Genomic DNA, 14,324 nt, shown 5'->3' on the forward strand with positions numbered 1-14,324 from the left:
TCACTCGATGCCAGCCCCTGTATGCCAGCTGTTGTCCTATACTATTGTACTTTTTGAGTTTGTACTATAAGATTTAAAATATTTTCTTTAGTTTTTGTGTGATTAATGTATTATTTCTATGAAAAGGATTATAAACCTATTACAGTGCAGTATCATATAACTGATTGTGTTAGGTACCTAGACCAACTTTGTGGGACTTACAAACAAATTGGACTTATGAATGCACTCTCAGAATGGAACTCGTTCACATGCAAGGGACTTACTGTACTGGAAGTCAAATCTTCTGCCATGTTGGGCCTCGTTGGTTCTAATCAGTTTCTGCATATCCAACGGCTATGTTGTTTTTCTAAAGATTATTCCCTGCCCCCTTCCCTCCTGCTTCAACCTCAGATAATTACAGTTTTTTCTTGCGCTGAGAACTTTGATAGTCTACTTTCTTAGCAACTTTCAAATATACAGAACAGAATTATTACCTATAGTCATCATTCTGTCCATTACATCCCCCAGGACTTATTTATGTTATAACTGGAAGTTTGTACCACTGGGATATACAATCTGAGAAGGAAAAGGGCCCTTGAGGGGAAAAGTAGGTCAATATTTTTATATAGTAAACACAGCACACACGGTCTCCACGCCAATCCAGGGCCTCTCCATTGCCGGAGCAACATCCCACACCACCCACTAGCGCTGTCCTCCCACAACTGGTGGCTTCTTCTGCAGAACCTGTTCATCACAGCTCCTCCTCTCTGTCAACACAACTATTTTATTCTCTTCTTATAAATATGTTTTAAATATTAATTTATTATTTATTTGGCTGCACTGGGTCTTAGTTGTGGCATGCAGGACCTTAAGTTGCCACATATGGACTCTTAGTTACAGTTTGTGCAATCTAGTTTGTTTACCAAGGATCGAACCCAGGCCCCTTGCATTGGGAGTATGGAGTCTTAGCCACTGGACCGCCAGGGAAGTCCCTTGTTTTGCCCTTTAAAGATTTAGCTTCCCTATTAGTCGGCCATAAAAAGGAACACATTTGAGTTAGTTGTAGTGAGGTGGATGAACCTAGAGCTTTTTACATAGAGTGAAGTAAGTCAGAAAGAGAAAAATAAATATCGGATATTAATGCATATATATGGAATCTTGAAAGATGGTACTGATAAACCTACTTGCAAGGTAGGAAGAGAGACACAGACACAGAGAAACAGACTGCTGGACACAGTGGAGAAAGAAGAGGGTGGGACAAATCGAGAGAGTAGCACTGAAACCTACACATTAATAATGTTAATGCCAGTCGCTCAGTGGTGTCCTGCTCTCTGCCACCCCATGGACTGTAGCCCACCGGGCTCCTCTGTCCATGGCATTCTCCAGGCAAAGAAACTGGAGTGGGTTGCCATTTCCTCCTCCAGGGGATCTTCCTGACCCAGGGATTGAACCTGGGTCTCCTGGATGGCAGGCAGATTCTTTACCATCTAGAGCTACCAGAGAAGCCAAAACATGTACATTACCATGTATAAAATAGACAGCTAGCGGGAAGTTGCTGTGTAACACCAGGAGCTCAATCCAGTGCTCTTTAACAACCTAGAGGGATAGGATGGGGTGGAGGGGGTGGGAGAGAGGAATAAGAGGGAGGGGATATATGTACACTTATGACTGATTCATGTTGTGTGCCAGAAACCAACACAACATTGTGAAGCAATTAAAAGTAAAAAAAGTAAAAAAAAAAAAGATTCAGCTTCCCATGAAACAAAGATGAGGCCCCTTCCTTGTCCCATGCTTCAACTCACTTAGAGGGAGCTCAGCGCCCGTGGGAAAGCTGGTGTGTCTCAGCCCCACAGAAGCCGACACCTGGGCTCCCAGCCCAGACGCTTAGGGACGACACACCCTCGGTCAGGAGTTGAAACTCACTTCGATAAGATGGGCTAATGAGGTCTGAAGGGAAATTTAAATGAGATAGGGCCGCCTTAAGGATTGATTTATTAATAGGTAACATTTATAAAGTATTTGGAGAAGGAAATGGCACCCCACTCCAGTACTCTTGCCTGGAAAATCCCATGGACGGAGGAGCCTGGTAGGCTACAGTCTGTGGGGTCGCTAGGAGTCGGACACACCTGAGCAACTTCACTCATTCACTCACTCATAAAGTACTTAAAAACAGCACATGGTGGGCTCCTGCCGGCATTAGAGCCAGCCTTCTCTGCTACCAACAAGCCCGCAGCAGAGACAGAAAACATACCGGCATCCCACGGATGCCCAGAAACAGAATGATCACAATTATCAAGGACCGTAATACTCCTGACGGAAAACCAGCCCAGGTAAGGATTTCTACATGCTTGGTGTTTATTACGTTCTCTTGCTGAAAGTCCTGACCGATTGAAAACATACGTTAACAACTCGGCAATACTTCAAAGCTCAGATAAACCACACTTGAGAAGTTATGCCCCAACCTACACTTTGCAAACATCTAGGGAACTGTAGGCTGTCCTGCAAAACATTTTCTCCCCTTCAGAAGCTGGAGACTGCTCTGTGGCCCTGGGTGTGGAAACCAAACTACAGAGGGTGGTGGCATTTCCCTGTCGAGGAGACCTTTGCCCTGGGATGGGCAGGGCGCGGGCAGAGGGTTACAATCACTTACATCAAGCCTGGGGCAGAAACTGCCAGATATCCAGCACCTGGATATCCCATCCAGGCTCAATGACAGAGACAAAAGGGGAGCAGAAAGGAGAGGAAACTAAAGACCAGTCTCCAGGGTGAAAGTGAAAGTGAAGTCACTCAGTCGTGTCCGACTCTTTGTGACCCTGTGGACTGTAGCTCCTCCGCCCATGGGATTCTCCAGGCAAGAGTACTGGAGTGGGCTGCCATTGCCTTCTCCAGGGGATCTTCCCGACCCAGGGATCGAACCTGGGTCTCCTGCATTGCAGACAGACGCTTTACCCTCTGAGCCATCAGGGAAGTCTCCAGGGTAATACAGTGAAAAGAACACAAACTTTGAGCTAGTGATCTAGGCTCACGTCCCTGTATGGTGTTGGTGAGTTGCTAACGGTTCCCCAGCCTGTTTTCTCAAAGGGAAACAATAGGCCCAACCACACAGGTCCCTCAGACCGCTTAACGAAATAATGTGCAGGAAGCAAATAGCTTAGAACCTGGCACGTGGTAGGATGCCCATGAGGTCTCTCTGGCACCCCGTCCACACCCTCAGGCCTGGTAGACTCACAAGAGACAAGATCTATTTGTCGGGAAGGCTTCGGTTTAAAGCAGCGATGATCACAGAATACTGTTATAATTTCCCAGAAGAATGGAAACAGCACTTGAATTGCTTCAAAAATAGCTTTGACAGTAACAGGAGGTCTGAACCTGAGTTGTCCTAAGTTTACATAGAGCTTGGGAAAGGATAAAGTAACGCAGAATCTAGAGACTGGGGAGGGGAGTTGGAAATTCCCACAGACAATCCCCAGCACAGGCAGCCCTTCTCACGCTCACACACACACACAGACACTCATGCTCCTACACACCCACATACTCATAAATACACACTAACACACACATGTAATCAAAGACTCATATATACCCATGCATATTAACACACAGGCACATTCTACCCTCATGTCCCCAAAGGGAATTTGTAAACTGAGTGTTTGGACCCAAGGGCACACATGCTCGCAAAAACAGCAAGTGGCGTTATTCTCAAGTGGCCGCAAGTTAAAGAAAATTTTAACCCATAAGTGAAAAATTTAACCTATAACCCCAAATTTTAATCCGTGCTGCATACTGGCAATTGAACAACAGCCACAGAAGGAACTAACATTGTTCATTTGCCTCTTTTGTTTAGTAGTTATTAATTCTTAAAAACCTAAATAGTATTTGAAATGAAGTACATTAAAAAAGGGCTGTTGGCATAAACTCCCTGCCGCACCCCGTGGAGAGAAGTCAGGCTCCCTGTGGGCTCAGAGCTGGGCTCATCAACTTGCTGGGATCAGAGCAGCAAGAGGTAGGGGGCCCTGGGCCCAGATGGCTGGTGTGGGCCTCAGTGTGATGGGGGCTCTGATGTCCTCCGTCCCAGACCCCAGTTCCACTCAACAGAAAGGAAGTTTTGAGCAGGTGCCCGGCCCCGTGTAGAACTGTGTCTTAATTACTCTTAACTTGCTCTGCTTAATCAGCAATGAAGCACATGTCTTGTTGCCATTTTTCAGATGGAGAAACTGAGGCTCGGGGGTGAGTGACTTGCTCAGGCTCAGTACAACCCAGCCCTGTTGCTCCCAAAGCCTTTGCATTTCACTTTGGCTGCACACTGGAATCACCTGGGGGTCATTAAAAACACTGGCCCTTAGCTCTCCCCTCACACAACGATTCTGATTTCACTGGTCTCTGGTTTGCCCTGGGCACCTGAACTTTATATCTATATATATTTTACTATATAATTTATTTATATGGCTGCACCAGGTCTTATCTGTGGCACTCGGGATCTTCAGTCTTCATGCAGCATGCAGGATCTTTCAGTTGGGCATGCAGACTCTTAGTTGCAGCATGTGGGATCTAGATCCCAGACCAGGGATTGAACCCAGACCCCCCTGCATTGGAAGCAGGAGTCCTAGCCACTGGACCACCAGGGAAGTCCTGTGCCTGAAGTTTTCAAAAGCTCCCCAGATGATTCCAATGCACAGCCAAGATGGAGAACCATGGTCTCAAACACTGTGGTCCTTACCACCCACTACCATCACCTGAGGTGATATGAACATGCAGATTTCTAGGCCTCTCCCAGGATCCATTATTGAGCAAGGATTTCATGTTGGTTAAGCAGGCATGGCCTCATATGCTTTACACAATACTGCTACAAAGTTGTAAATTACTCTCAGTTCACAGATAAGGACACTGACACCCAGAGAGCTTTGAGAACTGGTCTAAATGCCCCATCTCACTGCCTTCTAGGGAGGAATGATCACACTGCCTCTTGGAGTGGGTCTGGGGGAGTGAACAAGCTGGGGGAAGCCAAAGTGAGTGTCCTTGGAGCCCAGGAAGGAAGAGGAACTGGAAGGATCTGGATTGGCAAGAGGGAAGAGGTGAGAGTAGAACAGGATCTAGGGGTCTTCAGGGTGCAGCCCAGGAGAAACGGAGGGAGATTTCCACCAGAGGACCTTCTGCAGTGCCTGGGTGGAGGAAGGAGGAAAGACAGACACAGGAGAAAAATCAAGGCTGAGATGGGGGAGAAGGGGTATTCCCAGCAGAGAGTGGTCTGGCCGGAGCCTGTGTCTCAGCGAATTCCTTACCAGGTCCATCGGCTTTGTTGTTTAGTCACTAACTCGTGTCCAACTCTTTTTCACCTCCGTCGTGGACTGTAGCCCACTGCGCTCTTCTGTCCATGGGATTCTGCAGGCAAGAATACTGGAGTGGGTTCCCATTTCTGCCTCCAGGGGATCTTCCAGACCCAGGGATTGAACCCATGTCTCCCGCATTGGCAGGCGAGCTCTTTATCACTGAGCCATCACAGGTCCACCAGTATTTGCCCGCTAACTGGTTTTGATGTTCAGAGACTTGGCAGTTCTCACCTCAGAACCACTAAGGGCGCTTTTGAAATAGACACAAATGTGACTGAGAAATCTCTCAGACACTGTGACACCAGTGTGGCCAGCTACTGACTCCAAGAAATTACTGAGATTTCTACACACGGAGAGAGGAAGGTGCACCTCTTCTGAACTGAAAACATTCGGCATTTCTCTTCAGCTTGTCCCTGAGGTGGAAATGTCAGTCTGTCTCTCGTGTGTTGCCCGGTTGCTTCACTAGGCGTCCAGGGCAAGCAGGACAGAAGCCCAGCACAGAGGATGCAGGGTGTTGGGCTACGTAAGGCAGAGGGGATCCGTGGCTTCCCTTTCTGTCTCTCTGGGGCTTGTTAAGGCCAAAGGAATGGGCAACTCTTCACCCTCTTGAGGAGAAAGGTTGCAGCTTAAGAACAAACAGTTAAAAGCAGCTCAGGCTTTGAAATGTGGCGCTGAACTCAAAATAGGACTGGCACACCAAACCACAGCCATTGCCCCACAGCCCAGCCTGGGCCAACCTGACTCACAAAGCACCCACCCATCAGATCATGGACTCAGTCAGGTCCTGCAGAAGAAGAGACATAGCAAGATAAATTAAGAGCTTCGGATTAACAGACAGACTGCTGCTGCTGCTGCTGCTGCTGCTAAGTCGCGTCAGTCGTGTCCTACGCTGTGCGACCCCACAGACGGCAGCCCACCAGGCTCCCCCGTCCTTGGGATTCTTCAGGCAAGAACACTGAAGTGGGTTGCCATTTCCTTCTCCAATGCATGAAAGTGAAAAGTCAAAGTGAAGCTGCTCAGTCATGTCCGACTCTTCGTGACCCCATGGACTGTATGTAGCCTACCAGGCTCCTCTGTCCATGGGATTTTCCAGGCAAGAGTACTGGAGTGGGGTGCCATTGCCTTCTCCAACAGACACACTACTATATATAAAATAAACAACAAGGATCTACTGTGTAGCACAGGGAACTATATTCAACACCTTGAAAAAATCTACAATGGAAAAGCATCTGAAAAATATAGAGATATGAATCACTTTGCTATACACTAGAAACACAACATTGTAAATCAACTATAAATTTAATATACATATATGTGTGTGTGTGTGTGTATATATATATTAAGTGCTTTTGCTGAACCCCTCGCGGGGGTCCTCAGTTTGTCCTGGCTTTTCTGCTGCAAAGGCAGCCACTGACAAGTAGCCCCTTGTTTCTCCACTGTTCCCTTTTTGCCTGAACCCGGTCCCTCCTAGTTGGCCCTCCAAAACTGTTATGGAACCAGGTTCATTTTATCAGATGCATGACAAGCCAAAAGGCCAACACGCCGAGGCTGGCAGCAAAGAGGATTCATCTGCAAAGCGGCCAAATGTAGAGATGGGAGAGCAAGCCTCAACTCCATCTCCATCTGTCGTAACTCCTTGTACACGGCCACGAGCTGTTTCTCCATCCCACTAAATCGTTACTCTGCCCCCTCCCACAGCCGGGAAACTCAAGGGTCCTCTGATTATTTTGCTGTTGCCCCAGGTCCCAACCAAACCCTTCTGGGTAACTGGCCACGCCTAATTTGCAAGCCAGTCCCTGAGTTAATATCTCTAAAGCCTGTGTCTATCATTGCTTAGGGATGGTGGATTGGACCCAGGGTATGTTTCCAATTTGTAGATGATCCAGGCCTTGTGTTTGGCTGTATTCACCAGCCGTTCCCATGCAGTCAGCAAGCAAGGAGCTGCTACTTTTAAACTGGAAAGAAACACGGAGGTTAACAGCCTAACACCAGTATAATGGGGGAGAGAGAGACATCTCTCATGATAGTCAGCTGCCACAAGGTTCCACATGCTAGTGGACGGCCACTTCAGGATTGTCCCCAAACAGGAAAACTCTATGTGACACGAACCTAGGCAGGAAATTCTGTGACTGTTTTGTTCCACTACCTTAGCAAGAGGATAAGGAATTTCAAAGACTGATGCCTGGTTTTCTCTTTCCTTTTCTTTTCCTTTCTTTCTTCTCATTTCTCTCTCTTGCTTCCCCTTAGACAATGTTTGGTTCTCAAGTATGTTTCTGGAACTCCATCAGCAAAACATCCTCGGGATTTCTGTCTCAGGTTTTCTGGGACCAGAATTCCAGACAAAAGAGCTTCATCTGCCCTCGTGTTCATGGTGCCCTCCAGGTCCATGAGCCCGTTTCATATCCTCTTCTCAGAGGACCCACCAGCTTATTACCTCTTTTCACCCCTAATTTGCAATCTGAAGATTCTGAACAGGCATACATTCACACTAGGGAGCTGTAGCTTAAACTTCGTCCATCAGGAGATGTTATATTTCATCAAGCCACTAGAGGGAGTAGATTCCAGGGTTACCAGAAATCAGGGCTGCAACAACTCGGGAAGGACGTTGGAGCTTCAGGGACTGGCCAGTCTCCAGGCCCAGTTACAGCTTTCTCCTCCAGCCTTCCAGACACTATGAGCATGCACATCAGTGGAACAAGAACGAGTCAGTTAACAGAAACTGTTGGCCAGAATCATTCCCAAACAATGTCCTAAAAAATGTCAGGTTTTCAGAAATCAATATTGACCATTTCCAGCAAGAAACTTGTGATAGCAAAATTTCTCAATGCTTAGACGTAAAATGACCAGGATTTAACCCTTCAACCTGACCCACTCAAATCTAGACACAGGCCAAACACAGACTCTGCCCTAAAGGCTTACATTCCATTGAATGAATGAGTGAATGTGAAGTTGCTCAGTCGTGTCCGACTCTTTGCCACCCTATGGACTGTAGCCTACCAGGCTCCTCTGTCCGTGGGATTTTCCAGGCAAGAGTACTGGAGTGGGTTGCCATTTGGGTTCAAAAAGGACATGACATTCAAATTGGGCAGCCCTGCAGGAGGCAGTCAGCAGTGAGAGGTGAGAGAAGATACAAGAAGTCCCATTTAGGGGACACAGCAGCCAAGAGAGGAGAGTCCATCTATTGGTAAATATTTTGAGGGCTCAAATTCCATATCTTGAACTTCAATTGGCTCCTTCATTGTACCTCTGGCTTCTAGAGTAGTTTAGTAAAATTAAAAAGTACTTCACAAAATACTTTACATAAATTCTTTTTAAAGGAGAAGTTCAAAGAGCTAGGCAGAGTCTGGAAAGATTCTCAGTATCAGGCATACAGTTTGGTTGGTAAAACATCAGAAAATGGGGCAACTTCCCTGTGGTCCAGTGGCTAGAACCCCAGGGGCCCAATTCAGGGAACCTGGGTTCGATCCCTGGTGAGGGAACTAGATCCCACATGCTGCAACTAAGACGTACTGCAGCCAAATAAATCATATATTAAAAAAAAAAATCAGAGAATGAGGCCTTTGCCCACACATGCAGTGAGGGTCCCACTTCAGAGTGATAGAGAAAAATGTGAAGCAAGAAAAGGAAGGAATCTGAAGATTCTCAAGAATACAGGTTGTTGTTGTTCAGTCACTTAGTCATGTCTGACTATTTGCAACCCCATGGACTGCAGCACACCAGGCTTCCCTGCCCTTCGCTGTCTCCAAGAGTTCGCTCAAATTCATGTCCAATGACTCGACTCGGTGATGCCATCCAACCATCTTGTCCTCTGTTGCCCGCTTCTCCTCTTGCCCTCAATCTTTCCCAGCAACAGGGTCTTTCCCAATGAATCGGCTTTTTGCATCAGGTGGTCAAAGTATTGGAGCTTTCGCTTCAGCCTCAGTCCTTCCAAAGAATACAGGTAAATAGTATTTGTCCGTTCGTTCATTCCCAAATGCACTGAGCACCTCGCGCTTGCCAAGCTCTGTGCTGAGTACTGGGATGGATGCAGGGCTGGGCAAGATAACAGCATCCCACTCTAGTGGTTCACAGAGGCTTCAGGACAAGCATTAACAGGGCTTCCCAAGGCTAATTAATTCACCATCACTGTTATGAATACTGTGAGAAGTCACTGATGCCGTGTGAGCAGGTATCAGGGGACTCACCTAGTCTGGGAGGCTAAAAAAGCCTTCACAAAAGTGATGTTTTAGCTGAGGACTGATAATAAAATGTTAGCTAGGTGAGTGGTGTGCAGGTGTGTGTGACGAGAATGGACAGGCAGGAGAAAAGGGAATGTTCCAGGCTGAGGAACAGCAGTAAAAAGGCCTGAAAAGGGAGAGGCCATGGCATGGTCAAAGGATGCTGAGAAAAGTCTAGCATGGCTGTTGCACAAAGACCTGGGAGAGCGGGTGCATCTGGTGAGCCAGGGCCGGGCCAGGCAGGGCCATGTCAAGGATGCTTACTTGAGATCAGAAGTTCTCGGCCAGGAAGACTTTGCCTCCCTGCCCTCCAGGGACATTTGGCAATGTCCAGAGACATTTTTACTTGTCATAACTAAGGAATAAGCTGCTACTGGCATTTGGTGAGTAGAGACCAGTGCATGCATGCTAAGTCGCTTCAGCCGTGTCTGACTGTGCAACGGCAGCCTGCCAGGCTCCTCTGTCCATGGGATTCTCCATGCAAGAATATTGGAGTGGGTTGCCATGACCTTCTCCTGCATCTTCCTGACCCAGGGATCGAACCCTCATCTCTTATGTCTCCTGCATTGGCAGGCAGGTTCTTTACCACTAGTGCCACCTAGGAAGCCCCAGGTAGAGCCCAGGGATGTTGCTAAATATACTGTGTGGCACAGAGTGGCCTCACAATGAAGATTCCCCCACTCCAGATGTCAACAATGCTGAGGCAGAGAAGCCCTGTTTTATAATGAGGATCAGGAGCCACCCAAGGGTTTTAGGCTGGGAGGTTTTGTGACGAGATTTCTTTCAAAAAGATCACTCTGACTGCAGTGTGGACTGGTGAGGGAGAATCACTAGTGGAGATCCAAAGGGATCTGTTGGGAAGATCTATTATGATCTGGGCAAGACGTGTGGCCCAGCCTTGGGGAATGTTGGTGTGGATGGAGAAAAGTGAATGGATGAGAAAGATGCTTAAAAGAATAAATCAGTGGGACTGGGTGACAGATTGGCTGCGACGAGTATCTTAGCCCATGCTCTCTAATTCAACAGAGCCCGAGGCAAGTCTTAAATGATGATGCTTCATTTGGGCCGCACGGTACTAGGGCAGGAAGAGTGAAGGAAAGGGAAGTAAGGCAGAATGATGGGAAGCAGTGTTTCCACCCAAACCCCTGCTTCAGATAAGCAGTGATGAGACACAGCTAGTCACTGAACTGGCACCCTGCCAGCCACCCAGGATAACACTGGATGGGCTGCTGGAGTAACTACATCTCAAAACAGTTCACTGGAGGGACAGAAGAGAATGCATCATCTATCTCCTATCTCTCAGTGGTCAGTTTCTCCTGTGGCCGTTTTGAAACATACCTGCAAATTCTCCCATTGAAACATATCTGCAAATTTCTCCCCTCAAGGGTGGAGACTACATCCTCTATCATGAATCTGGGCCTTAATAACTCACTCACAGCCAAGAGAACACAGCAGAAGTGATGCTATAGGACTTCCTAAGCTAGGTCATAAAAAGACACAACTTCTGCCTTGCTCACTGGAGCAGTTGTGTGTGCTTGGAGCCCTTGGCGTTAGGACCGACTGTAAAGCCACTGAGCTGGAATGAAGTCCAAGCCACACAGAGAGCCTGGGGGTAGCGGGAAGGGCTCCACTCACCAGCTCCAATCACAGACCCAACCAACAGCCAGTGCGAACTGCCCACCCTAGGAGTGAAGGTACTTCCAGATGATTCTAGCGCACGAGCATAGAGTCGCTCACAGTCATGAGTCTCCCAGCTCTGGCCTCAGACGGAAGAGCAGAGACAAGCCAGTCCTTCTGCGCCCTACTGACCCACATAATCCACGAGCCTAAGTAAAGGATTGTTTTAAGCTCCCGAACTTCAGGGTAATTTGTCATACCCAAAGCCACTGGACACACTTGTTACAAGTTCAGGACTCAGCCTTCCAGGTTGCATCATTTGGCATTCTGATACCACCCCATACCCTGCAATGTGGCACTTCAGACAGGAGCCAGGGACACCAGGAGTATGACTGAGGGGCCCCAGATGGCAGATTACGGGTACCCTGCAGGGAGTCAGTCAGCCACAGCAGCATCTAGGAGATCACAGGGCTGAGGGTTCAGGAGAGACACGAGGTCAAAGGGCATTGGGCATGGTGCACTAATATGTCTGATACAGAGGGGAGGTGGGGACAGGCAGGAGGTAAGGATTCTCACACTTCTGTTTAGACCTAAGCAACCAGGTAGAGTAATGCTTTTAATTTAAACCATTAGTGCAATTTACTGAGAGAGGAGCTGGATAAAAGAGAGGGCTCAGTTTGAAGTGCCTGTGTGTTCGTCAGATATGGCAAGAAGTAGGAGCCCAAAACAGTCTTCCCTGGTGGCTCAGACGGTAGAGAATCTGCTTGCAATGCAGGAAACCCGAGTTCAATCCCTGGGTCAGGAAGATCCCCTGGAGAAGAGAATGGCTATCCACTCCTGTATTCTTGCCTGGAGAATCCCATGGACAAAGGAGCTTGGCAGGCTACTGTCCATGGGGTCACAAAGAATGGGATATGACTGAGTGATTCACACACACACAAACACACACACACACACACACACGAGCTTAGGATACGAAAGACGGTCAAGGTCATTGATCCAGAGCCCCCAGAGGGCTTGAAAGCCTGTTCCTGAATCTTTTTTCCTATGCAAAGAATATTTTCCAGGTATTTGCTTGGGACCTTTGTCCGAGGGTCCCAAGGCTAATGAGTTAGAGAAATCAGAAGGAGCCTCTGGGAGAGAACATGCCATCTGCAGGAGCCCTCATATATAAACACATGCCCACTAGCCCAGTGCCAGCAGCAGAGATACCATCAGATTTACTTATTTTTTTTAATGTGTGGGGAAAATATTTTAGCTACCTTCAGATATGTTGGAATCCTTTTTCAGCATACAACGCTCCTCTTTCTCCTCCCTATCACTCTTAACCTAAATTACAAATGCTCCATGTATGCATAATGCTAGTCTCTTTTGCATTGTGTGTTTAGATCATTGGTGCGTTTGACTGATTTCTTGTCAATGGTGCTTTAGTTCATGGACTTATAATATTTCTAGGCCTGAGGTGGTGGGAGCCTGCCACCTCCTGTCCCTGATCATTGGTAGGCAGGGTCCTCTTCTGAAATGAAAAGTCAAGATTAGGTCTAAGGACACCAGGTCTGACTCCTGCGAAGGCAGAACCTGGGGGTCTCCCAGTCGCACCTGGGACTCCCTGGACCCACTCCCTCCTGCTCTCCCAACTCATAGTTTCAGGTCCTTCCAGACCCCCTCCCCCACCTCCACCGTTAAAATTTACAAGGCAGTGCCTACAGCAACAAAAACATTTGATTATTCACAAAATCATGTAGAGGAGGGAAAATACAAGGAAGACTGAAGAAAAGAAGGGATGAAGCATTTGCTGAGCCTTTCCTGTTCTGGGGGTCTTTATTGCCGTGAATCCTTTACAAGATCTTGTTGGTATCGGTCATTCATATTTGTTACATGAAGAAACTGAGGCACAAAAAGGTTCATTAATTTGCTCAAGATGATGCAACGAATAAGATGCAAAGCTAGAGTCCACTTTTAACTCCAGTCCAGGGCTCTTTGCACTATTGCTTTCTTCCCCCAGAGTATCTGTATCCACCCTTCTATTTATTACTCTTGAACAACAGAAGGCGTTTCTCCAAGTTTTGGGGAGGTCTTTGTGCGCAAGAACCACTGTACCGCTCCCTGAGCGCCACTAGGTGGCGCCACGAGAGGCGCAAGTTCTGCTGCTTCTATCGGTTCACTTGGCGAGACAGACAAGCGTGGGGGAGAGCAGCTGCAGGGAGAGTGTCAAAACAGAGCTCTATTTAGGAACGCGGAGCCTTCTGCCTGGCCCCGTTTCCCACTGGGATCCTTGCTTGGCTCTTTACAGACTATAAATGAATTTGCTTTTTTTCTTCCTTCCCCATCCTACTGCTAACCCACATCTCTGATTCTATTTTCTCTCCACCCCTGACACCAGGACAGGAGTCCCACCCACATCAGGCAATAGTGTGTCCTGAAGAGTGAGGGCAGCAGGCAGGCGGGGTGCTGCGCAGAGTCCAGGTCTGCAGCCAGTCCCCATAGCGACTGGTGGGTCGTTTCCCACAGACCCTTCCCGCCCACTGGCCCAACATGCTAGCACGTCACAGCACTGCCAGGACCCACACGTGCCCCCGATCTAAAGGACCTGTCTTAGTCTGCTGGCGGCCCTAACAAAGGATCAGAGTTCTGAGGGCTGGCGGTCCAAGATCAAGGTGAAGACAGTTTGTTTACTTCTGAGGTTTCTCTCCAGGCTCACTGTGTCTTCACGCGACCATTTCCCTGTGTGCACATCCCTGGTCTCTCTGCGTGTCCTACCCTCGCTTCTTATAAGGACACCAGTCAGACTGAATGAGGGCCACACAAACAGCCTCCTTTTATTTTTATTTTATTTTATTTTTTTATTTATATAGGTGTGTTACTATTCTTTTTTTTAATTTAAGTATGCTGCTGCTGCTAAGTCACTTCAGTCGTGTCTGACTCTGTGCGACCCCATAGACAGCAGCCCACCAGGCTTCCCGTCCCTGGGAGTCTCCAGGCAAGAACACTGGAGTGGGTTGCCATTTCCTTCTCCAATGCACGAAAGTGAAAAGTGAAAGTGAAGTTGCTCAGTCATGTCTGACTTTTAGCGACCCCATAGACTGCAGCCTACCAGGCTCCTCCGTCCATGGGGTTTTCCAGGCAAGAGTACTGGAGTGGGGTGCCATTGCCTAGTTGACTACAATATTGTATTAGTGGCAAG

General features: G+C 47.8%; 1 non-coding gene across 1 annotated transcript; it reads right to left on the reverse strand.

Annotated features, from left to right (window-relative positions):
* Window positions 1–4,531: 4,531 nt before the first annotated feature.
* Window positions 4,532–4,604, reverse strand: TRNAW-CCA (transfer RNA tryptophan (anticodon CCA)). Its single transcript has one exon. It is a non-coding gene; the product is annotated as a tRNA-Trp (tRNA).
* Between the last annotated feature and the right edge of the window lie 9,720 nt (window positions 4,605–14,324).

This window comes from Bubalus kerabau, chromosome 16 (genome assembly GCF_029407905.1).
Source record: "Bubalus kerabau isolate K-KA32 ecotype Philippines breed swamp buffalo chromosome 16, PCC_UOA_SB_1v2, whole genome shotgun sequence".
Lineage (NCBI taxonomy): Eukaryota > Metazoa > Chordata > Mammalia > Artiodactyla > Bovidae > Bubalus > Bubalus kerabau.